This window comes from Sturnira hondurensis, unplaced genomic scaffold, assembly GCF_014824575.4.
Source record: "Sturnira hondurensis isolate 20B ecotype Veracruz unplaced genomic scaffold, ASM1482457v3 Scaffold0000460, whole genome shotgun sequence".
NCBI classification, from domain to species: domain Eukaryota; kingdom Metazoa; phylum Chordata; class Mammalia; order Chiroptera; family Phyllostomidae; genus Sturnira; species Sturnira hondurensis.
Genome location: NW_028073091.1, coordinates 271137 through 297446, shown reverse-complemented (window position 1 = coordinate 297446; position 26310 = coordinate 271137). Strand labels below are relative to the sequence as shown.

The 26310-nt window shown below is 37.9% G+C and overlaps 1 protein-coding gene across 2 annotated transcripts in view; it reads left to right on the top strand.

The window, feature by feature from the left end:
* The window catches only part of DIRAS2 (DIRAS family GTPase 2), a 46341-nt gene that overhangs the window by 7408 nt on the left and 12623 nt on the right, over positions 1-26310 (top strand). Inside the window, exon 2 of one of the 2 annotated variants that reach the window (XM_037041179.1) lies at positions 21643-21793. The gene's annotated coding sequence lies outside the window, so the exon portion shown is untranslated. Of the gene's footprint in view, positions 1-21642; positions 21794-22712; positions 22739-26310 lie in introns of those variants that run through there. The other variant, XM_037041189.1, reaches the window with a different exon arrangement.

The following is a 26310-nucleotide window of genomic DNA, read 5'->3' as shown; positions in this document are numbered from 1 at the left end:
TCCAAGAAGTCCTTCTCTGGCCTCTTATTACCTACTATACATTTTAGAAATGTAACTGAAAGATATTACATTGATGTGTTTTTGTCAAATGCACTAACACCCATGGAAATCGTTCATTTGGCACACCTTTTAAATGATTTTGAAAATTGATTTTCAAGTTTGTAATTGTGCAGATAGGAAAACCATTTGGGGGCACATTTGCATTAATTTTTGGCAAAATTATGTCGGTGGAAGCCTTTTATATATCTTTTTTCAAAATGCTCTTTCCATAGGACAGTTGTTTTCCCAAAGCAGGTCCTGGGCCCCCAAATCATATTTAAATGTCACCTTTATATTATAGGAATGGAGGAAGGTGCTTATTTTTGGGAAAATACCTGTTTTGTGGCACACTACTAAAAGCCACCTGCCACACAGAAAATGGTAATGAATTTAGAATTTGCTCCTATTATTGCAAGAAAAACATACAACTTGAGCCCTTTAGTTCTGCAACACATATTTTTATTGTCACAAGGTAACTAGTGAACCAGCATGCAGTAGAAAATACTTCTGTGGTTGGTTCTTATCTCCATATAAAATATTATAAAAATCTACTATATCATTAAGGTCTTGTATGTATACTAAAATAAATAAACTACCCCAAAGCATGATTCCAGTAGTTCCTACCTACTTCTGGCTCCAACTTCTGTGCTGTAACAACTGACTGATGAAATGACACAATAGATTCGTTCTCCTCTGGTTCTGTCTCTGTAATGTTACTACATATCCTTTTGTAATTTTTATTTCCAATAAGGGGTTACTCATATGTAGATTTTTCAAAATTTTCTTTTGTTTTTTTAAAGAGTTTATCTTCTTTGGTATAAAAAATGTGTTTCAGCAACAGACGTAATTGGTCAGTGTACGTTTGGTATTTCTGACATGTCTGGTGTTAGGTTGGAGACCTGATGGGCTGGTGAATGAATTTCTTCTTTCAGAGCACTGATATTTGAGTGGAGTAGAGGGAGAAAACACAAGTAAATAAATACTGAGAGTCAATGTGCCAAAGCATCTTGTTAATGAAAGAGAATTTTTTTCCAGCAAATCACAGAACAGAGGCCCTGAAGTGTGTTTGACACATTTGTAGTTTTGCTCAACTATTCAGCCAATCTCTCTCCTGTGAAACTTCTAATATTGGTTTATTCAAACCTTCAGCATTGTTTTCTACTTATTTTTGTATGGGATTGTAAGAAAGGTATGCATTTTAGCTTGTCACCATACATTTTGGTGTATTGTTTTATATATTTTACCACAAGTTTTCAGTGGTTTTTTTTTGCTTTCCACCATTTATAAAAAGAGGATTCTAAGCACTGAAAATGAGATTTAGTTAAATATTATAATAGATTAAGTATGCTGTGTTGTTAAACTTTGCTAAAAAATGGAGGTTTGTTTTTATGTTTTAGAGCACTGAAGACTGATACAGTGTTAGCCACATATGTGATTTTGCGTTTTCTAGTAACTGCATGTAAAAAAACAGATGAAGTTAATTTAAATATTTTCTTTTACCAAGTGTGTATGTATATTGTCATTTCAACTTGTAATCAGTATCAACATTGTAAGTGAGATATTTAACATTCTTTTTCATACTAAGTGTTCAGCATTCGGTGCAGGAGACCTCCTTTCTGTCTGGCTGCATTTTCAGGTGGCAAGTGCCTACCGTGGTGAACAGTACGGGCTACCAGTTTAGTTTAAATGCTGTGGCTAATAGTTAAGCTTCAGTCGCCATGAGTACCACATACAATTAGGTCCAGGAAGTAGGTGCAAATTATAATTGATGTTCTCAGGAAATTAGATAACTTTTGGCCTTGTGAGACCAGATCACACCCTTATTGCTTTTACTGTGTAATGTGGAGGCTAATTGTTTGCACATCATGAGTGTGGTCTCTGATTCATGGTTTTGTTACTGCTGAAAATGCTTCACTCACAATTGTATCTTTTTACTGGGGTGAAATATATATAGCTTAAAATGTGCCATTTTAATCACTTTTAAGTGTACAGGTGTGTGGTTTTAAGCACATTGTGCACCCTTCACCAGCATCCATCTCCAGAACTCTTCATCTTACAAAACTGAAACTCTGTTCCCCTGCTGAAAACACTGTCTCCACTTTCCCCTTTCCCCAGCCCAGGGCAACCTCTGCTTTCTGCCTCTATTATTACTTTTATTGTTTTATTAAAACAATAGTTTAATTGTTGTAATAAATAAAATTGTTTATTTATTAAACAATAAATAAACATTTATTAAATATTAACAACACACAAATATTTATTATATTTATATATCAGTATTTCATTTATTATATTTATATAATAAATATAAATATTAGTATGTTGGTATATTATATTGTTTATTATATTTATGTTTAATATGTATAATAAATATTTATTAAACAATAAAACAATTGTTTTATTGTTTTATTTTAATTGTTGTTCAAGTATAGTTTTTTGCCTTTTAATGTCATCCCAGGCCATCCACCCAGCCCTCCCCATCTTCCTCCTGTTTCCAACCCACCCCTTGTTTTTGTCCATGTGTCCTTTATACTTGTCCCTGTAAACCCTTCCCCTTTTCATCTGAAATTCTCTCCCCTCTCCTCTCTGGATAATGTCATCATGTTCTCAATTTCAGTGGCTTTGGTTATATTTTGCTTGTTTGTTTTGTTGTTTAGGTTCCTGTTAAAGGTGAGATCATATGGTATTTGTCTTTCACCACTTGCCTTATTTCGTGTAGTATAATACTTTCCAGTTCCATCCATGCTGTTGCAAAGGGTAGGAGCTCCTTCTTTCTTTCTGCTGCATAGAACTTTATTGTGTAAATGTACCATAGTTTTTGGATCCATTCATTTACTGATGGGCACCTGGGTTGCTTCCAACACTTGGCTATTATAAATTGTGCTGCTATGAATATTGGGGTATATAGGTTCTTTTGGATTGGTGTTTCAAGGTTCTTAGGATATAATCCTAGCAGTGAACTTGCTGGGTCAAAAGGCAGGTCCATTTTTAGTTTTCTGAGAAAATTCCATACTGTTTTCCATAGTGGTTGTACCAGTCTGCAATCCTACCAACAGTGAACTAGGGTTCTCTTTTCTCTACAACCTCTCCAACATTTGTTATTTGTTGCTTTGTTTATGATGACCATTCTGACTAGTGTAAAGTGGCATCTCATTGTGGTTTTAATTTGCATGTCTCTGAGAGCTAGAGATACTGAACATCTTTTCACGTGCCTCCGGATCCTCTGTATGTTGTCCTTGGAGAAGTGTCTGTTCAAGTCCTTTGCCCATTTTTTAAATTAGGTTGCTTGTCTTTTTAGAGTGGAGTTGTGCAAGTTCTTTAAATAATTTGGGGAGTAAACCCTTGTCTGAGGTATCATTGGCAAATATATTTTCTCGTATGGTTGGTTCTCTTTTGATTTTAATACTGTTTTCTTTAGCCATGCAGAAGCTTTTTATTTTGGTGAGATCTCATTTGTTTATTCTTTCTTTTATGTCCCTTGCTCTAGGGGACATATCGTTGAAAATGTTGCTGTGTGAAATATCTGAGATTTTCCTGCCTGTATTTTCCTGAAGGACTTTAATGATATCACAACTTAATTTTAAATCTTTTATCCACCTTGCATTTATTTTGGTGTATGGTGTAAGTTGGTGCTCAAATTTTATTTTTTTGCATATAGCTAGCTGTCCAGTTCTCCCAACACCATTTGATGAAGAGGCTAATTTTAGTCCATTTTATGTTTCTGCCCCCTTTCTTGAATATTAATTCATCATACAGACTTGGGTGTATTTCTGGTCTCTCTGTTCTGTTCCATTGGTCCATATGTCTGTTTTCATGCCAGTACCAGGCTGTTTTGATTACAGTGGCCTTGTAATACAGTTTGGTATCAGGTATTTGTGATCCCTCCTACTTTGTTCTTCTTAAAATTGCAGCTCCTATTTGGGGTCATTTATGGTTCTATATAAATTTTTGAAGTGTTTGTCCTGTGTCTGAAATATGCCATTGGTACTTTAATAGGTATTGCATTGAATCTGTAATTGCTTTGTGTAGTATGGACATTTTGATGATATTAATTCTTCTGATCAATGAACCTGGTATATGTTTCCCTTTGTTTGTTTGTGTCTTCCTTGATTTCTTTCTTCAGTGTTGTGTAGTTTTCTGTATACAGGTGTTTTACCTCCTTGGTTAGGTTTATTCTTAGGTATTTTATTTTTCTTATTGCTATATCAAATGGGATTTTTTTCTTGATTTCTGATTCTGCTGTTTCATTGTTTGTATACAAAAGTGCTTTTGATTTCTGGATATTGACTTTGTGTCCTGCTGTTTTGACAAAATCATTTATTTGGTTGAGCAGTTTTTTGTTGGAGTTTATAGGATTTTCTATGTACACTATCATGTCATCTGCAAACAATGACTGTTCTGTTTCCTCATTTCCAATTTGAAGACCTTTTATTTCCTTTCCTTGTCTGATCACTGTGGCTAAAACTTCCAATACTATGTTGAATTAATGTGATGAAAGTGGACAACCTTGTCTTGTTCTTGATCTTAGTGGAAAAGATTTTAGTTTTTTCCCATTGAGTAGGATATTGGCTGTAGGTCTCTCATATATGGCCTTTATTATGCTGAGGAATGCTTCCTGTATTTCCACTTTGCTTAGTGTTTTTATCATAAATGATGCTGTACCTTATCAAATGCTTTTTCTGCATCTCTTGATATGATCATGTACTTTTATCTTTCTTTTTGTTTATGTAATGTGTTACATTTATTCATTTGCAAATATTGTACCATCTTTGCATCCCTGGGATGAATCCCACTTGGTCATGGTGTATGATCTTTTTGATGTATTGTTGGATGCGGTTTGCTAATATTTTGTTGAGGATTTTGTTCTATATTCATCAGGAATATGGGCTTGAAGTTTTCTTTGTTTGTTGTTTCTTATTCTGGTTTTGGGATTAAGATGATGTTGGCTTCATAAAAAGAGTTTGGGAGTCTTTGATCATTTTGGATTTTTTGGAATAGTCTGTGAAGGATAGGGGTTAGCTCTTCCTTAAATGCTTTATATAATTTTCCTGTGAAACCATCTGGTCCAGGGCTTCTTTGTTTTGGGAGTTTTCTGATTACTGCCTCAATTTCATTTGTTGTTATTGTTCTGTTCAGGCTTTCTGCTTCTTCTTCATTCAGTTTTGGAAGATTATATTTTTCTAGAAATTTGTCAATTTCACCTAGACTTTCAAATTTCTTGCCATATAGTTCTTCATAGTAATTACTTGCAATCCCTTGTACTTCTGTGGTGTCAGTTGTAATCTCTCCTCTTTAATTTCTGATTGTGTTTATTTGGGTCTTCTTTCTCTTTTTCTTGATGAGCCTGCTTAAAGACTTGTCAATTTTTTTTATCTTTTTAAAGAACCAGCTTCTCGATTCACTGATCCTTAGAACTGTGCTTTTAGTCTCTGTCATTTAATTCTTCTTTGATCTTTGTTACTTTCTTCCTTCTACTTGTCCTGGGCTGTCTTTGTTTTTATTCCTTGAGTTCTTGTAGGTGTAGTGTTAGGTTGTTTGTTTGAAATGTTTGTCTTTTTTTGGTAGGCCTGTATTGCTAATAACTTCCCTCTTAGGACTGCCTTTGCTGTGTCCCATAAATTTTGGGTTGTTGTGTATTTATTTTCATTTGTTTCCACAAACTTTTTGATTTCTTCCCTAATTTCATTCTTCACCCATTCATTGTTTAAAAGCATGCTATTCAATTTGATTTTGAGTTTTTTGGGTCTTTTCCCTTGGGGTTGGTTTCTAGTTTCAGTCCCTTGTGGTCAGAGAAAAATGCTGGATATGATTTCAATTTTATTGAATTTGTTGAGGCTTTTTTGTGTTGTACCATATGGTCTCTTTTTGAAAATGTTCCATGTACATTTGAAAAGAATGTACATGTTTTTAGTGTCCTTGAGATGAAGGGCTCTCTATATATCAGTTAAATCCATTTCATCTGGGGCATTGTTGAATGCCACAATATCTTTGCTGATATTTTGTTTGGAAGATCTGTCCATTTTTGATATGGTGGTGTTAAAATCCCCTACTATAATTGTGTTGCTGTTAATATCTTTCTTCAAGTATTCTAAGATTTTCTTTATGTATTTGGGTGCTCCTATGTTGGGTGCATATATATTTACAATATTTATGTGTTCTTGGTGGATTCTTCCCTTGAGTATTATGAAGTAATCTTCTGGGTCTCTCTTTATGGCCTTTTTTATTTTGAAGTCTATTTTGTATGATATAGGTATTGCTACCCCAGCTTTTTTTCCTGTTCATTTGCTTGGATTATTTATTTCCATCCCTTTATTTTCAGAGTGTGTAGGTCTTTTGTCCTGAGGTGGGTCTCGTGTAGGCAGCATTCAGCTATTCTATGTCTTTTGATCGGGGCATTTAATCCAGTTACGTTTAATGTTATTATTGATAGGTACTTATTCACTGCCATTTTTTTACCTGTGTTCCTCTCTGTCTGTCTCTTTTTCTTCCTTTTCATAAAGCAGTTCCTTTAGTATCTTTTGCAGAGCTGGTTTCATGGAGGTATATTCTTTTAGACTTTTGTCTTGGAGGCTCTGTATTTGGCCTTCTATCTTGATTGGGAGTCTTGCTGGGTAAAGTAGCCTTGGTTTAGGCCTCTGGTTCTCATTACTTGGAATATTTCTTGCCATTCTCGTCTTGCTTGGAGCGTTTCCATCGAGAAGTCAGAAGCTAGTCTTATCAGGGCTAAACTGTATGTTACTTCCTGTTTCTCCCTTGCTGCCTTTAGGATTCTCTCTTTTCCTTGGAATTATGCCATTTTTATTATGATGTTTCTTGAAGTGGGTCTCTTTGGGTTCCTCTTGACTGGGACTCTCTGTGTTTCCTGAATTTGTGTGACATTTTTGTCTTATCAAATTAAGGAAGTTTTCTATCATTACTTTTTTGGATAAGTTTTCTATCTCTTGCTTTTTTTCTTCTCCTTCTGGTGTATCTATTATATTGATATTATTATGTTTCATATTTTTCTGCATTTCTCTTAATCCCTTTTCATTCTTTCTGAGCCTCTTTTCCTTTTCTTGCTCTTTCTGGGTGTTTTTATCTACTTTGTCCTCCAGCTCGCTGATCTAATCTTCTGCTTCATCTATCCTGTTTTTCATTCCTTCTTCTGTGTTCTTCAGTTCATAAATTATATCCCTCATTTCCTCTTGACCCTTTTTGATAGTTTCCATTTTCTTTTTTATGTTGGTACAGTTTGCAGTGAGTTCATTGTAGTTTTTCTGTAGTTTCTGGCAATTCACTATGAGCTCATGGATCTTCCTGATAAACATTGCTTTGAACTCAGTATCTGATAGTTGAGTTGCCTCTATTTCATTTAGCATTCTTTCTGAGGCTTCCTGTTCTCCTTTCATGAGTGGATTTTTTTGTGTGTTTCAGTTGTTTGTGAACTCTTCTTGTTAGCTTCAGCTCCTTAATTTGATCTGTTCTGGCTGCCTGGGTTCATGGTGTGAACTTCTATGGTACAATGCCTATGAGATTCAGTGGTGTATTCTCCTGGATCTCCTGAGCTCACTGGTCTTTGGCTGTTGTTTAAGTTGGATCTGTGTTTGTCTTTGGTTTTGACTACTGTTGGGTCTTTCTTTGGTGGATCCTTCCCCCTAGCTTGTTAATTGATGGTTTGCTCTCACAACTACCTCTCGCATTTTCTTGTGCTGGAGTGGGCAACTTGTGTTGAAGCTGGTTTTTCCATGTGTACAAGGTTTTGAGTATTCTTTCTTCCTCTTGTTCAGTTGTTCTGGGTAGTTTCTACACTGTTTATTTGTATTTCCAGATAGGTCCTGGATTGAGGTTAGTATGGCTTCCACTCCTTCCTTCACCTTCCTCTGTTGTTATCTGTTGGTGGTTCCTTTGTTGGCGGGTTTCCCCTTCTACCAGGTATTCTGGTGTTCACAGCTTCCAGCCACTCTTTTTTGTGATCAGTTGGAGGGGGAAGACAAAATGGTTTAAGACAGCAAGAGAGTATTCTATGATATTTACATTAGCAGCTGGCAGAGAAGAGATAGGAGATCCTTTGGGTATGTGTAGCGATAACTGTAATCTTCAACCCAACTAGCCACTTTTTAGAAAGGATGGAAAGAATGTAAGACTCTTGTTAGGGAGGGAAGGATTGTGAGTTGGATCTATAAAGCAGTGACCCCCCCCCCCCCTTGTGGGAGGTCAGATTCTGAGGTAAGGTGAGAGTAAAGGATAGTAAATAGGGAGAGAGAGGAAGATGGCGACAGAGTAGCACAGAGGGAACCCAGCTCCAGTGCATCTGGTGGAAAAATCCAGGAGGATCTACTGAAGAACAGCATAATCAACCAACAATTCCCCAGCATTTATGAAAATGAGAGACCAGAGAGTGTGACAGAGGAGCCAGACAGCTGGAGGTCAGAGAGGACTCCAGAAGGCAAGTGAGGACAAAAGCTGGTGCACCCACAGCCTCCTTGGCAGCAGGCTGCGCCCTGGGCGCGCCCAAGGCAGGTGACCTCCTGGGGTGCATGAGTATGGATGAGAAGCGGTGGGCAATCTGGGCCAGAACCATCAGTGGGAAACAGAGGCCCCGTCTGAATCCAGGGCCGGGGCACATGTGGCGGAGGGAATTCCAGAGGCCCGGCACCCAGTGGGCAGGCAGCGCACTCCGTGGGAGTCATGGGCCTGCTACAGGGTCCTTGGGAGAGAAACTGACTCCCCCACCCCTCCCCTGTCTAGGCAGGCTGGGTAATACCGGGCAGAGACCTGTGGGCTTAAGTTAACATAAAGGGTGGCAAGGGCGGAGGGCCCTATTCAACTGCGGACTCTGTGGTCACCAGCCCGCCAGCCCGAGGGATTTAAGGACACTGTCGTTGCCGATCTTTTGGGATTGGGCTGGGCTGAGAGGCAGGCTTTGTGGAGAAGTCTCTATTGGAAAGTGAACTGAGGTGTTCTGCGACAGCAGCTTGCCTCACGGCCCAACCACCCAGCAGCCATCCAGGTGAGGGGCGGGAACACCTGGGTCCCCCCATGGGACTGAGAAGGACAGTGCCAGATACCGCGGGACACAGGCAGCCTCCCAGGGGTTTGGGCGCCAAATCCCAGTCTGGTGCTTGGCTCGAGTCTGAATACCTGCCCTCAGAGAGGCCCAGCTGGCCTGCAACCAGAAAAACCAGTTTGGACAGTTTGAAACCAACAAAGGAAGGGTGTTTTTTTGTTGTTGTTTTGTTTTGTTTTGTGTGTGTGTGTGTGTGTGTGTGTGTGTGGTTTTTTCCCCCTTCCCTTTTTTTCTCCCTCAACCTCTTTTTAAAGTAATCTTATATGTTTTAAACTGTATTGTTGCTCTATCTTTCAGTACTCTGTCACTCATTTCTTTTTCTTTTTGTCCGGTTTTAGTCCTTCCGTTCTTCCCAAATTTTCCACTTATTCCTCCTTTGTCCTGACTTTTGTGTGTGTGTATGTATGTGTGTAGGTGTGTTGGATTGTTTGTTTGTTTGTTGCTTAGTTTTCTTTTAGGTGTATTATTATTTTTTTGCATTATTCTTCTTTTTTTTTATTTTCAGAATATCTTTGTATTCCTCCTCTTTCTGTACAGGTTTCTTAGTCCTGGCTGGTTATATTGTACTACCTGGTAGGTTCCCACTTCTTTTTCCTCCACACTGTATTGCAAATTTTCTATATTTCAATTCCTTTCCTTTCGCATACTCCCCAAGCTCTATAACCCGCATTTAGACAGATCACATAGAGTCTATCACGTGAGTGTTGCTCTAACATTATTGTAAATAAGAGCTGTTCTATACAACAGGAATACTTCATGACACATCTCTCATACCTTAGACCACCTTACAGGTTCCTGAATTCTATTACTCTATTTACTGACACACTGCACCCAGTTACTAACCTGTACTTGCACCTTGCCTCAAAATCTGGCCACCCGCAACCTCACTGCTTTCTAGATACAACTCACAAGCCTCCCTTTCCCAACAAGAGAATTAGCTTATGTCCATCCTTTCTTAAAAGTGGCAAGCTGGGTCAAACAGCATGGTTAACATTATACATAGCCTAAGATTGTCTATTTCTTCTCTACCGATGGTGTCTGTAATACCATAAAATAATCTTCTGCTATCATAAACTATTTTGCCTCCCCCTCCAAATGATCACACATGCACAATAAAGAAAGGAGTAGGTGGAAGCGGAGAACACCAAGATACCTGCAGGAGACTGCACCACTGAATTGCACAGGTATCCTACCACAGAAGTTCACACCATAAACTCAGGGAACCAGAACAGATCAATTTAAGAAGCTGAGGCCAACAAGAAGAGTATCACAAACAATGGGAAGACAAAGAAACAATCCCCAAATGAAAGAAAAGGAGGAAGCCTCAGAAAGAATGTTAGATGAAAGAGAGGCAAGTCAACTATCAGATATTGAATTCAAAGCACTGGTTATCAGGAAACTCAAAGAGCTTACAACAAGCTACCAGAAACTACAGGGGAGCTACAGTGCACTCTCTGCAAACTATACCAACATGAAAAAGGAAATAGAAACCATCAGCAAAGGCCAAGAGGAAAGGAAAAGTACAATTTCTGAACTGAAGAACACAGTAGAAGTTATGAAGGGTAAGATTGATGAGGCAGAAGATTGTATAAGTAAGATCAAAGACAGGACAGAAAGAATCTCCCAGACAGACAAAGTAATGGAAAAGAGACTCAGAAAAAATGAGGAGAATTTAAGAAAAAAACAAGACAATATGAAAAGTAATAATATCTGAATAATAGGAATACCAGAAGGAGAGGAAGAAGAACAAGGGATAGAACCCACTTGAAAGAGTAATAACAGAAAATTTTCCAAAGTTGAGGAGAGATAAAGTAACACGGATCCAGGAATTGCAGAGAGACCCATGCAGGTGGAACCCAAAGAGGACTACTGCAAGACACATCATCATTAAAATGGCAAACCTCCAAGACAAGGAGAAAATCCTAAAGGCAGCAAGGGAGAAAAAGGAAGTAACATACAAGGGGGTCCCAAAAAGTTTAGCTACTGACTTCTCAATGGAAACATTCCAAGCAAGAAGAGAATGGCAGGGAATATTCCACGTAATGAGAAACAGAGGCCTACAACCAAGGGTACTGTACCCAGCAAGGCTCTCAATCAAGATAGAAGGACAGATAAAGAGCTTCCAAACAAAAGAAGTCTAAAAGAATATGCCCCCAACAAACGAGCTCTACAAGAATTACTAAAAGGGCTGCTTTAAGGAAAGGAAGGAAAAGAGAGAGACAGAGAGGAACACAGGTACATAAATGGCAATGAATAAGTACCTTTCAATAATAACCTTAAACGTAAATGGATTAAATGCACCAATTAAAAGACAGAATAGCTGAATGGATAGGAAAGCATGACCCACACATATGCTGCCTACAAGAGACCTACCTCAGGTCAAAAGACCACCACAGACTAAAAGTGAAAGGACGGAAACAAATTTTCCAAGCTAATGGACAAGAAAAAAAAAGCCGGGGTAGCAATTCTCATATCAGACAAAATAGACTTCAAAAACAGGGCCATAAAGAGAGACCTAGAAGGTCACTTCATATTACTCAAGGGAAGAATCCACCAAGAAGACATTAACATTGTAAATATATATGCGCCCAACATAGGAACACCCAAATATATAAAGAAAATCCTAGAGGACCTCAAGAAAGATACTGATAGCAACACAATTATAGTAGGGGATTTTAACACCCCACTGTCAGAAATGGACAGATCTTCCAAACAAAATATCAACAAAGATATTGCAGCATTAAATGACACTCTAGATGAAATGGACCTAATTGATATATATAGAGAGATCCCTTCATCCCAAAGAAGCAAAATACACATTCTTTTCAAAAGCACATGGAACATTTTCCAAGACATACCACATGATAGGACACAAAAGGAGACTCAACAATTTTAGGAAAATAGAAATCATACCAAGCATTTTGTGTGATCATAAGGGACTGAAATTGGAAACTAACCCCGCAGGACAAAACCCAAAACACCCCAAATCATGGAGACTTGAGTGGTATGCTATTAAACGACAAATGGGTCAAGATAGAAATTAGGGAAGAAATGAAAAAGTTCCTGGAGACAAATGAAAATGAACTCACAACAACCCAAAACTTATGGGACACAGTGAAGGCAGCCCTGAGAGGGAAATTAATAGCAATACAGGCTTACCTAAAGAAAATAGAAACATTTCAAACAAACAATCTAAGCCGAAGCCTCCTAGAACTCAAGGAACAACAACAAAGACAGCCCAGAGCAAGTAGAAGGAAGGAAATAACTAAGATCAGAGCAGAATTAAACGACATAGAGACTAAAAGCACAATTCTAAGGATCCATGAATCCAGGAGTTGGTTTTTTGAAAAGATAAACAAAATAGACAAACCTTTAAGTAGGCTCATCAAGAAAAGAAGAGAGAAGACCCAAATAAACACAATCAGAAATGAAAGAGGAGAGATTACAACTGATACCACAGAAATAGAAGGGATTGTAAGAAATTACTATGCAGAGCTGTATGGCAAGAAATTTGAAAACCTAGGTGAAATGGACAAATTTCTAGAAAAATATAATCTTCCAAAACTCAATCAAAAAGAAACAGAAAACCTGAACAGGCCAATAACAACAGATGAAATTGAAGAAGTAATCAAAAAACTCCCATCACACAAAAGCCCTGGACCAGATGGTTTCACAGGAGAATTCTACAAAGCTTTTAAGGAAGAGCTAACCCCTATTCTTCACAGACTATTCCAAAAAATCCAAAATGATGGGAAACTCCCAAAGTCTTTTTATGAAGCCAGCATCATCCTAATTCCAAAACCAGATAGAGACACAACAAAGAAAGAAAACTTCAGGCCAATATCACTGATGAACATAGATGCTAAAATCCTCAACAAAATATTGGCAAATCACATCCAACAATACATCAAAAAGATCATACACCATGACCAAGTGGGATTCATCCCAGGGATGCAAGGATGGTTCAATATTTGTAAATCAGTAAATGTAATACACCACATAAACAAAAGCAAACACAAACACCACATGATCATATCAATAGATGCGGAAAAAGCTTTTGATAAAGTACGACACCCATTTATGATAAAGGTACTCAGCAAAGTGGGAATAGAGGGAACATTCCTCAATATAATAAAGGCCATATATGAAAGACCTACAACCAACATCATATTCAATGGGCAAAACTAAAATCTTTTCCACTAAGATCAGGAACAAGACAAGGTTGTCCACTTTCACCACTTCTATTCAATATAGTATTGAAAGTTCTAGCCACAGTGATCAGACAAGAAAAGGAAATAAAAGGCATCCAAATCAGAAAGGAGGAAACAAAACTGGCCCTGTTTGCAGATGACATGATAGTGTACATGGAAAATCCTATAGCCTCTACCCCAAAACTACTTGAACTAATAAATGAATGTGTCAAAACAGTGGGGTACAAAGTCAATATCGAGAAATCAAAGGCATTTTTGTATATCAACAATGAAACAGCAGAAGCAGAAATCAAGAAAAAAATCCCATTAGATATAGCAAAAACAAAAATAAAATATCTGGGAATAAACCTAACCAAGGACGTAAAAGACCCGTATACAGAAAATTACACAACACTGAAGAAAGAAAGCAAGGAAGACACAGAAATGGAAACATATACCGTGTTCATGGATTGGAAGAATTAACATCATCAAAATGTCCATACTACCCAAAGAAATTTACAGATTCAATGCAATACCCATTAAAGTACTAATGGCATATTTCACAGACATAGAACAAACACTTCAAAAATTTATATGGAACCATAAAAGACCCCAAATAGCAGCTGCAATTTTGAGAAAGAAGAAGAAAATAGGAGGGATTACAATACCTGATATCAAACTGTATTACAGGGCCACTGTAATCAAAACAGCCTGGTACTGGCATAAAAACAGGCACATAGACCAATGGAATAGAACAGAGAACCCAAAAATAAAACCAACTCTCTACAGTCAATTAATATTCGACAAAGGGGGCAGTAACATAAAATGGAGTAAAGATAGCCTCTTCGACAAATGGTGTTGGGAGAACTGGACAGCTACATGCAAAAAAATGAAACTCGAGTACCAACTTACACCATACAACAAAATAAATTCAAGGTGGATAAAAGACTTAAATATAAGCCGTGAAACCATTAAAGCCCTAGAGGAGAGCATTGGCAGGAAAATCTCAGATATTCCACACAGCAATATTTTTACTGATACGTCCCCCAGAGCAAGGGACATAAAGGAAAGAACAAACAAATGGGATCTCATCAAACTTAAAAGCTTCTGCCAGTCTAAGGAAAACAGTATCAAGATAAAAAGAGAAGCAACTGTTTGGGAAAACATATTTGCCAATGATACCTCAGACAAAGGTTTAATCTCCAAAATATACAAAGAACTCACAGGACTCCACTCAAAGAAGACCAGCAACCCAATTAAAAAATGGAAAAAGGACTTGAACAGATTCACCAAGGAGGACATACAGAGGATCCAGAGACACATGAAAAGATGCTCAATATCATTAGCTATCAGAGAGATGCCAATTAAAACCACAATGAGATACCACTTAACACCAGTCAGAATGGCTACCATAAACAAAGAAACAAATAACAAGTGTTGGAGAGGTTGTGGGGAAAAGGGGACCCTAGTTCACTGTTGGTGGGATTGCAGACTGGTACACCCACTATGGAAAACAGTATGGAATTTTCTAAGAAAACTAAAAATGGACGTGCCTTTTGACCCAGCAATTCCACTGTTAGGAGTATATCCTAAGAACCCTGAAGCACCAATCCAAAAGAACTTATGCACCCCAATGTTCATAGCAGCACAATTTACAATAGCCAAGAGTTGGAAGCAACCTAGATGCCCATCGGTCAATGACTGGATCAAAAAACTATGGTACAATGGACTTCTATGCTGCAGAAAGGAAGAAGGACCTCCTACCCTTTGCAACATCATGGATGGAACTGGAAAGCATTATGCTGAGCGAAATAAGCCAGGCGGTGAAAGACAAATACCATATGATATCACCTTTAACAGGAAATCTAAACAACAAAACAAAGAAGCAAGCAAAATATAACCAAAAACACTGAAATACAAAAGGTGCTCGCAGGTCAATGTATGGTTGCTTCTTGTGCATTCCCTGCACACATTCCCAGGACACATGGACAATAACTAAGATGGGGGGCGGAAATGGGAGGGAGTTGGGGAGCACTCTGGGGGGCAGGGCTGGGAATACAAGACAGAAAACTGTACTTGAACAAGAATTTTAAAAAAAAAAGAAAAGGATAGTAAATAGCTATAGTGCGTGAGAGAATAGAGTTAACCACTACAGTAATAAAGTTCAGGAAACCATGAAGTTGGCTAAGATCTGAGAGGGTTGTTGTGTAATATTTACAATTATATGGAATTGCTATATTTATAATAATATTAGAGCAACAATCATATGACACAGTTTATGTGATGTGGACAACAAGAATAGGGAATATAGGACCTTGAGTAGTGTGCTAATGGAACACAAGTGAAGTGAAAGACAGTAAATTAGCAATACCCTATGAAAGAGAAAACAGGGGAAACCTGTTAAACAATACAATTTAACCAACCAAGCAAAGAAGAGTAAACAGAAAGAAGAGGGATGTAAAAACACTATTAAAATAAAAGGTGTAAAAATAATTAAAAATAATAATACAAATATACAGTAAATTCCAGGTCCTCTTTAATAGGAAAGTGAAATTTATCTCACTGTCTCAGCTCTTGGGATGCCCCCTCTTTGGGTCCAACTTTGGTCTTTTCACAGTTCTAGGCTTTTATGTTTCATTTGTGGGCATTAAAAAAAAAAGAAGAAGAAGGAAGGAAGAGGAGGTAAAATTGGAAAGAAAGGAAGAAGGAATAAAAGAAGAAAGAAGGAAAGAGAGGAAAATGGAATTGAGAGGTAATAAAATAATAAAAATTAAAAGATAAAGAATTACTTTAGAATAAAAAAGCCTTGTGCTGATTTCGATCTGGTGAAACTGGTTTTGCTGGTCTTGCTGGCTGCAGCAGACTGAGGGGTGACTGGTTTTGCTTTTCTCCTTCCTGATCAGCACTCAGTGAGCCTCCAGCATGTACTGTCCCCAGGGATAATGGAGCACTCTCCCCAGAGCTAGCCTGGCACTTCTCCCAGGGGCTCTGGTTGTGGGCTCGAGGCCTACCTCAGAGTTCTCCCTTTGTTGCGGTTCAATCACTAGGCCAGGCCACCTGCAGTCTCTCAGGTTCGGGTGTGCACCCTTCCTAGGGCTACAGGAGTGCACAGCAGTGCCTTCTACACCACCTCAGGAGAGCTGCCCAGCTGGATGGAGAGGAGACTTTAGCAACCGCTGCAGCAGAATTCCCCAAACAGGTCTCTTTTTTCACTTTTTTTTTTTTTTTTTTTTTAAGAAATCCCTCCTACTCAAGCCTATGTTCCTTACAGCAACCTGGCTTCTTGCACAGCCCAAATCTCCAACCAGACCAGGGACTATCTGAGTCAGGGCCCATTAAGGCCCAACTTTCAACTCTTCCCAGCCAGCATCCACAGACTCCATGGGTGTTCACAGACCCTGTGTGTTTGCCTCTTTGTCCTTATTCCCCTCTCTGAGACCTCAAGCAACCATGTCTCTTCTGGTGCTGCTCAAACCTTGTTTGGCAGGGGAGGGAGCTGTTAACCTAGCTCTCTCCCCAAAACCCTGTGGCAGACCCAGTGGGCACTGGGCCTGGGGCTGCAGCCACCCTGGTCCCCGCACTGGTCCCTGGAACCTTATTGTCCTGAAGCACTTTCCTTACCATCTGGTTTTTCAATGTCCTCTACAATTTTTGTTCTCCTATTTTCATATATGGTGGGGTACTGTTGGCTGTTTGCTCTGTTCCTCCTTAGATGGGCTAGGTTTTTCTCACTTGTGTGTAGGGGGAAGTGGAATCTGCTCCCTCCTTCCTGGCCACCATCTTCCTCCTCTCAAAATGCCTTTATTATTTTAACTCATCTAGCACCTTATGAAAGTAGAAGTATAATGTATTTGTCCGTTTGTATCTGACCCACTTCACTTAGTATAATGACCTCAAGGTTCATCCTGTAGGATGTATCAGAATTGTGTTCTATTTTAAGGCCGAACAATGACTCATTGTGTGTATATACTGCGTTTTGTTTATCCAAATCGATGGTCATTTGGGTTGCTCCCACCTTTTGGCTATTGTGAATAGTGCTTTTATGAATGTGAACATACAAATATCTCTTCAATTACATATGTGTATATCAATTACACACTGCTTAAATTATTTTGGATACATACCTGGAAGTAGATTACTGGCTCATGTGGCGATTAATTTTTTTTTTGTGGAGGCTGTACTGTTTTAGATTTCTACCAGCAGTGCACAAGAACTCTGATTTCTCCACAGTTTCCATACCACTTGTTTTTTTCCATTCATTATTGTTTTTCATGGCTTTTTTTCCTTTTTGATAGTAGCCATCACAGTGGGTATGAGGTGGTTGACCCATGGTTTTAATTAGTATTTCCCTGATGACTAATAATGAGCATCTTTTAATTTACTTATTGTTCATTTTTATATCTTTTTTGGAGAAACAGCTATTGAAGCTCATTGTCTATTTTTTAGTCGGTTGCCCTCTTGGTTATGTAAGAGTTTTCTGTATATTTTAGGTACTAGATCCTTATCATATACAATATATTTTTTCCGTTGTGTAGGTTCTCACTTAGCTTTCTTAATAATGTCCTTTGTTGCATAGAGTATTTAATTTTAATGAAATATAGTTTAGTTATTTACACAAAATTACAAGGGGCTCCCAATAGCCAAACAATCTCAGAAAGAAGAACAAGCTGGAGGCTTCACACTTGACTAATTTCAAACTACTACAAAGCTACAGTAGACAAAACTGTGGTGTTGGCATAAGGATAGACATATATATATATATAGACTGATGTACAGAAATCAGAGTCTGGAAATAAACTTTCAAGTTTATATTTAATTGATTTTTGACAATAGGTCAAGACTATTTAATGAAGAACAGTCTGTTTAATAAATGGTCTTTGGGCCCTGGCTGGCATAGCTCAGTGGATTGAACATGGGCCTGCAAACCAAAGGATCGAGGTTCGATTACCAGTCAGGGCACATGCCTGGGTCGTAGGCCCTGCAGGGGATGCACGAGAAGCAACCATACATTGATATCTCTCTCCCTCTCCCCTTCCCTTCCCTTTTAAAGATAAATAAATAAAATCTAAAAAAAGAAAGAAAATTATAAAAATAAATAAATAGATAGATAAATAGATGATAGATAGATAAATAGATAGATAAATAAATAGTTGTCCCAAGACCATCGTCTTGGGACAACTAGATATCCACATGTATTAAAAGGGTGAAGTTGCCTTACACCATATACCAAAATTTAAACAGATCAAGGATCTAAATATAAAAACTAAAACCATTCATAGTGTGGTTTTCTTCTCATAAATGAAAACATGGGGGTAAATCTTCATGACCTTACATTTGGCAATGGATTCTTAGATATAACACCAAAAGCATGAATAATTCATGATTAGAACAACTTGAACAATCATGAACAACTTTTTGTTCAATAGTTCATGAACAAAATAGTTCATGATTGTTTGAAGGAGTCTTTTTTAACTACTTACCAATTCTGTAAACTTTTATTTGGCTAAACCAGAAAACCACCTACTAAGCAGGTACACATACATAGTGCCATGTTCTAATACATGGACAATGAAGGAAGAACCCTGTCTGCACACAGTAGCACATGAAGCTGTCATGCCTGGCACTGCACACTTTCTTTCTCCTGTGCATCAAGATTCTGTGGCAGTTGCCTTCGTGCTTTGGTGTTTACTTCCCTGCAGGGTTAGCATGCTGCATTGGGCATGTAGGATAAAACTGGGTAAATTGTTCTTTGACTGAGACTGGCATTGTTTATTGCTCACATGATTTTCCTTTTCATTTCCCTTACCCATGTGGAAATAACAGGCATAAGCAGAAATGGCCAAATGCAGTCAGATGCATGGAAGTCTGAAAAGTGTCACCAAGTACATTTTATTTGGCTCTTTGAATTCCTGTCCATCATGCTTTCTCCAAATGGAGTAGTTTCAGACAAATATTAATGAATCTTATTTCTAAGCTGTGGATTTATTTGCCTTTTGGTAATGAAACTCTTAAAGAATAATTTATGCTTCTGCCTCCAGAAATGCCTTGTTTCTCTCCATGTATTTCATTTGTGCAGATATTGAATCTTGCAGTGAGTCCCTGAGACCTTCTCCCATCCCAGTGTGAAATGGTGATTCCTTTACCTGGGTGTAGATGTGGCACTTGCTTGAGCACCTGCACCAACAGTGCCAGGGTGGGTGTCTCCATAATGCTGTGAAGCAAGATTCCTGAAAAAGGACTCTGCTTCTTTAGAGAAACAGGAGCCATGAAGATTTACTTCTTCTTTATGATCAGGCAGATGTTTCCCACTGAGAAACAAATCTTATTTTTTAGGTTCAGCTAAGAAGATGCATAAAATGAGTTTTTAATTAATTTAAGATTCTAAAATTATATAAAAGTAGAGTTTCCTACCTAGGGAATTTAAGTTCTGTTGAAAACTGTTTCTTAATTTCCTTGTAGGATATTCTTATTTATGTTGTAATATCAGTAATAGTCCTTATTTCTACTTAAATAACCCATTAACCTTTTATTAGTAATAATTTTAAATATAGGGTCTCGCATACCAACCTTAAACATGGAGTTTGTTTAAAGTTAGTAAAGTTTAAATGTTGTAGTAGAGGCATCGTGGGAAACCAAGACAAACACTGAGCAGAGGCCAGCTGTGTGAACTTCAGGCAGCCACGTGCCTGTGACTCAGACTGATGGGGGACACGGTGGGCAGGGGAGTGCACCAAACTGTCAAGCTTTCCCAAACCTTTACTTTCAATGAGTTGAAGTCTTCCAATCTATACTATATCTCTGGTTCTAAGTATTTGTCTTTGAAAGCAGGTTTAATTCAGGTATAATACAGAGAAAGCTTGTGTTAACTGAGAAGCTTCTTTTATCTCATTCATCAGAATCTAATGTTTCTTCCAAATGACAAATTCTGCAATTCAGGAAATCATATTCATTCTCCCCAGAACTCAGGTCATATAGATCTAGAATAGCCTCTAAGCTTATTTTCAGTATTTGAATAGTCTCATTTTGAACTCTTTATTATATAAGACACACATTTTTATGTTGCAGGACACTTTGGGATGTCCACACCCTTTCCTCAATCCTCTCTCTCATGCATCTGTCTTTGTCTATGCTGTTTAGTAGTACAAGCAACTACAGAGGCAGTTTAGCCCAAACAAATTCAGGAAAAGGATTCCTGAAGTCATTCTAGACAGCCTTCCTATTTAGGGGAACAGATCTGTGCATTATCAGAGAAACCAGTCCAGCTGCCTCTCCTAGACAATGTAATGGTTCTTTTATAAATTAGTGGAAACAGACAAGCATTTATTTGGTGAAACCAATTAACATGAAAGGGAAGAACCACAATAAACAAACAGAATCAGAAATTTCTAAGATAAATGAGAAAAGAAGCAACAAATGTCAATTAGCATTTTTGTTGAAATTCAGTGTTATCACCTTTTGTAAGACAATATTTCAGAATATTGACTTTGTATCCCACTGTTTTGCCAAATTTAGTTATTAGGTTGAGTAATTTTTTGTACAGTTTATAGGGTTTTCTGTGTACACTCTCATGTCATCTGCAAACAATGACAGTTTTGGGAAGGTGGTATATTGAAATATAAAAATTGGCAATTGATAATTATCTAGGCAAAAAACAAAGCTAACAAAGAAATGTAAGGCCAAATCGTTCTGACACAGAAAATTATGCTTTGTTTGTTTATTTACAGTGAACTCTGATGAAAGATGGCCTTTTCATCTCAGTAGGTCCAGTCCTACTATCTACTTCTACAGTTAAAAATCTTTACAGAATCCTCTAATGCTGTTTATTGATAGGGTTTAGAAACAACCTGCAGAAAAAGCATAGAAGACAATTTAAAATTTAGAACATGTTGTAAATACTTTATCTAGAAAAGTTAAATACTGGTATATGCCTCAAAAGTGGAGTACAAGTAACAGAAATTAGGCAGCAGAGGAAAGTAAATGTGCTAATTTTGTAAATAGTATGAGTTATTAAGTAATTAAGTCAAGACATTAAGTATCGGGGTGATAACTTCAAAAGTTATATAAATGTCTAGTCCCTATGCTGTATACCTAAAACTAATGCTAAATATAACATTTTTGTCAATTGTATTAAAAAATAAAAAGACATTAAGATCTATTATTTAAGCAATGAATGTGTTCATTGAAATTACACTGGTGAACACCAGGAAATGACAACTGAGTTTCCAGTCTTTCTAACTGGTTATTTTTGGAAAGAGAGACTGGAACTGTGGAAGGAAGTGGCCTGGTTTCAAATAAAGAAGATTTTATGATCTCCCTTTACTTTTTAAACAACTACATGCATTATGCCATTTTTCATTTGTTTTACAGTTTTTAAGCTGAGACAGCAACTGTGGTTTGGGAGCCGTGTCACCTGCCCTTTATCCTCAAGTACCAACCTGCTGTGTGCATCCTGGCTCCCAGTGGCTCCTGCTTTCTTCCAGATTTGCTCCATTGCATATCCATCACCATACCTCCACAGGTAATCTTTTTAACTCCTTTAACCCCTACATTACCCAGCACCTATTGTCCTTTCCCCTTTCCTCAATCCTTGACTATCTTTACAGAGAAACTCACACTTATTGTCTTTCTAGTCATACCATAAATTTCCATCACCCTCAAGCCCAAAGTGAATTGACTTCAGTTCCCTTCACATTTTCCAACGAACATATCACTTAACTACAGCTTTACCAGCTTTCATTTTACCTATCCTCCAAAATCAAAGCCTTACATTCCATTTCTATCATACATGATAGCTAATAATAGGATTTATGCCTGAAATCTAAGAATAAGTCCTATTGGATTTCACAATTTTCTATTTTTAAATTATATTTTATTGATTATGCTATTACAGTGGTCCCAGTTTTCCCCCTCTGCTTCCTTCCATGCAGCACACCTCCACTCCCTCAGGCAATCCCCACACCATTGTTCACATTCATGCGTCATACATATATGTCCTTTGGCTACTCTATTACCTATGCTGTAATTTACATCCACATGACTATTCTGTAGCTATTGATTTCTACTTCTTAATCCCTTCATGTTTTTTGCCCATCTCCCATCTGGCAATCATTATAAAGTTCTTCGTTTAGATTCTGTTTCTGTTCTTGGTTGCTTATTTTGTTTTTTAGATTCAGTTGTTGATAGATATGTATTTATTGCCATTTTGCTGTTCAAATTTTGATCTTCTTCAATAAGCCCCTTTAACATTTCATATAATACTGGTTTGATTGATGAACTCCTTTAGCCTTTTCTTGTCTGAATAGTTCTTTATCTGCCCTTCAATTCTAAATGATAGCTTTGTTGGATAGGTTAATCTTGGTTGTATGTGCTTGCTTTTCATCACTTTGAGTATTTTTTGTCAAGCCCTTCTAGCCTGCAAAGATTCTTTTGAGAAATCACCTGACAGTCTTATCGGAACTCCCTTGTAAGTAACTAACTGCTTTTCTCTTTCTGCTTTTAAGATTCTCTTTGTCTTTAACCTTTGCCATTTTAATTATGCTGTTACCTTGGTGTGGGCCTCTTTGTGTTAACTTTGTTTGGGACTCTCTTTGCTTTCTGGACTTGTATGTCTATTTCCTTCATCAAGTTAGAAAAGTTTTCTCTTGTTATTTTTTCAAGTAGGTTTTCAATTTCTTCTTCTCTCTCTCCTCCGTCTGGCACCCCCACCATGTGAATGTTGATATGCTTGAAGTTGTCCCAGAGGCTTGTTTACACTGTCCTCACTTTTGGATTCTTTTTTCTTCTCATTTCTTTCTGATTAGGTGTTTTTTGCTTTCTTATATTCCAAATTGATGGTTTGATTCTGTACTTCATCCACTCTACTATTGATTCCCTGTAAATTGTTCATTTTAATTAATGTATCCTTAATTTCTAACTGGTTCTTTATTGTGGTTTCTGTGTCCTTTTTATGCTGCTGAAGTTCTCTCTGAGTTCATTTGTTCTTCCCCTCCATTCACTGAACATCCTTATAACCAGTGTTTTGAACTCTTCATCTGATAGATTGCCTATCTCCATTTGTTTAGATATTTTTCTGGACTTTTGTTCTTTCATTTGGGCCATGTTTCTTTGTATCCTCATTTTCGCATCTTCCCTGTGTTTGTTTCTATGTCTAAAGTAGAGCTGGTATGATTTCCTGGCTTGGTAGTGTGGCCTAATATAGTCAGTGTCCTGTAGGGTCCAGTGGTACAGCCTCCCCTATCACCCAACCTGGATACTCAGGGTGTAAGCTTCATGTGGGCTGAGTACACCCTCCTTTTGTAATTGAGCCTTAACTGCTGTTGGGACAACAACGGGAGGGATTTTCCTAAGCCAGTCAGCTGCTAGGACTGGCTGTGACCTCTGATCACCAACCTCTGACCACTCTAGTAGATCAGCTGTGCAGGGGCCCACTCTACAGAGCAGGACTTATTCAGCAGGGCTCTGGTGCCCACTGAGTCTACCCCTTGAGTGAGTCGCTTGTGGAGATAGTTGAGTAGTGGTGCTCCGATGTGGTCTGTAGCTGTCCACTGAGTGCTCAGGCTTGGGCCATCCTCGGAGGTGCAGGCCAAGTTCTACTACCACCTGTGTTCTGTCTGACACCCCTCTGGCATAAGCTACAAAGCAATCTGCAGAAGGCTGCTACTGGACTTGGAGGTGCTCAATTAAAGCCAAGCTACGAAACAAGGCCAGCTGCTACTACTGTCAGGCCTGGGGCTACTTAGCAAGACATACTGGCTGAAGCCAGTTGCTGCTTGTTTGAGAGGATTTAGGAAAATCTGAATCATGAGCCAAAACAAGCCATTTGTATGGAAAAGCCACTGGAAACAGCTTGGGTGGGCTTGAAATTTGGGTCAGATGGGCTTAAAATTTGAGCCTGAGAGAATTACCAGGGTGTGGAAGTGTGAGCCAGGTTGATGGAGACTTAGATATGGTGCCTGCCTTCCTGCTTTGTGCGGAGAGGCCTCAGAAAAGGAACAATGGCCTTTGCCAGCAGCTCTGTCTCAGAGAAAGCTGCCCCCAGCACTCACCCTGGGGAGACAATTCATTTCCTTCCCACATACCTCTGGTGCCTTTCATGCTGCTGCTCTGCTGCTGGTGCTCAGTGGGAGTGAGCCTTAGTAAGTCTTTGAATGAGCCCTTTAGGAGGAACTGCCTGGGTATCCAGAAGTTTCTGTGTTCCATAGCCTCAATTCCCTCTTGTTTTCACAGCCATAATTTATTGGGACTTACTTTCCTGGCACTGGAACCCTGGGCTGGGGACACCTGTTGTGGGGCTGGGATCCCTCACTCCCAAGATATCCCTTCCAATTTTTATCCACTACATGTGGATGTGGGACCAGCCCATTCATGTCTCTACCCCTCCTAACAGTCTAGAAGTGCCTTCTTTAATTCCAAAGTTGTAGGACTTCCATTCAGCTCAGTTTTTAGTGGTTCTGAATAATGGTTGTTCTGTAGTTTAGCTGTAATTTTGATATGGTTGTGTGAGGAGGCAACCTATGTTTACCTAGGCTGCCATCTTGGCTTTCTCCAAGATGTCCTGACTTTTGATGATTTCTTTAAAATTTGCTATTTCGTATCTATAATTTTAAAAGAATAAAATTATTCAGAATAATCTAGATAACTGCCTTATATGTTCGTGCTCTGCATTGTATTTTCTTCTTGTATGAATATGTATTCATTCAGTATACTGATTTTATGGTATGATTATCCCATTGTTTGTTTATTATATCTGCTGTGAATATGTGGATTTTTTTTATTATCTGGCTATTAGGAACTATGCTGAGGCTGTTACCTTTAACACATTTCTCACACTGGGGTCTGTGAACCTATTCCTTTGTAGCTGTGACCAGTTCATAATCAGCAGATAATGGCTTCATGTACAGTAGATTACTGACCTTTCTAATGTCTTCTGTTTTTTAAAAAAACAACATCTTTATTGAAATATAGTACCCAATTAAAGTATTTTCTAGCATGCTCACAGGGTTGTCCTGTCATCACCCCAATCAGTTTTAGAACACTTTCATTACTCCAAAGGAAACCTTGTACCCATTGTCAGTCACTTTTCATTTACCACCAAATGCCCACATGTTATAATTCTGCATAAATATAAATACAATCAGATAATATGTATGGCCTTTTGTTACTGATGTTTTTTATTTACCATAATTTTTCAAGTTTCACCCATGCTGTAGCATGCATCACTACTTCCTATGTTTTTATTGTTGAATAATATATTTCATTGTATGTATATACCACATTTTACTTATCCTTGCATTAGTTGGTGGACATTTGGATTGATTTCAGTTTGGCTATTATAAATAATGTTGCTATGAGTATTTCCGTAAAATATTTTTATGTGGCTATGTTTTTATTTCTGATGGGAATTTGCTTAGAAGGGAAGTCACTGGATCATGTGGTAATTCTATGTTTAACTTTTTGAAGAAGTTATAGAATGTTTTGTGAAGCAGCTGTGCCATTCTACAGTCAGGACAGCAAAGCACAAGGGTTTCAGTTTCTCCACATCCTTACCACAATTTTTATTTTCTGTTTTTTATAGTCATCTAATGGGTGTAAGGTATTTTTTTGTGGTTTTGATTTATATATCCCTAATAACTAGTAATGTTGAGCACCTTTTTATGTGCTTATTGGCCATTTGTGTAGCTTCTTTGGAGAAATATGTATTCAAATTCTTTGTCCATTTTTTAAATTGCTTTTTATTGTTGAATTATAGGAATTCTTTATATATTCTAGAATTAATCCCTTTTAGACATATGATTGGCAAAAATGTTCTCCCATTCTGTGGGTTGTCTTTTCATTTTCTTAATAGTTTCCTTTGATGCACAGATGTTTTTAATTTTGAAAAAGTCAAATTTACCTATCCTTCATCTTGTTTCTTATGTTTTTGGTATCACATTTAAGGAACAATTCCCAGATAAAAGATGATAAAAATGTATGCCTTGTAGCCCTGGCTGGTGTGGCTCAGTGGATTGAGTACCAGCCTGTGAACCAAGGGGTCAC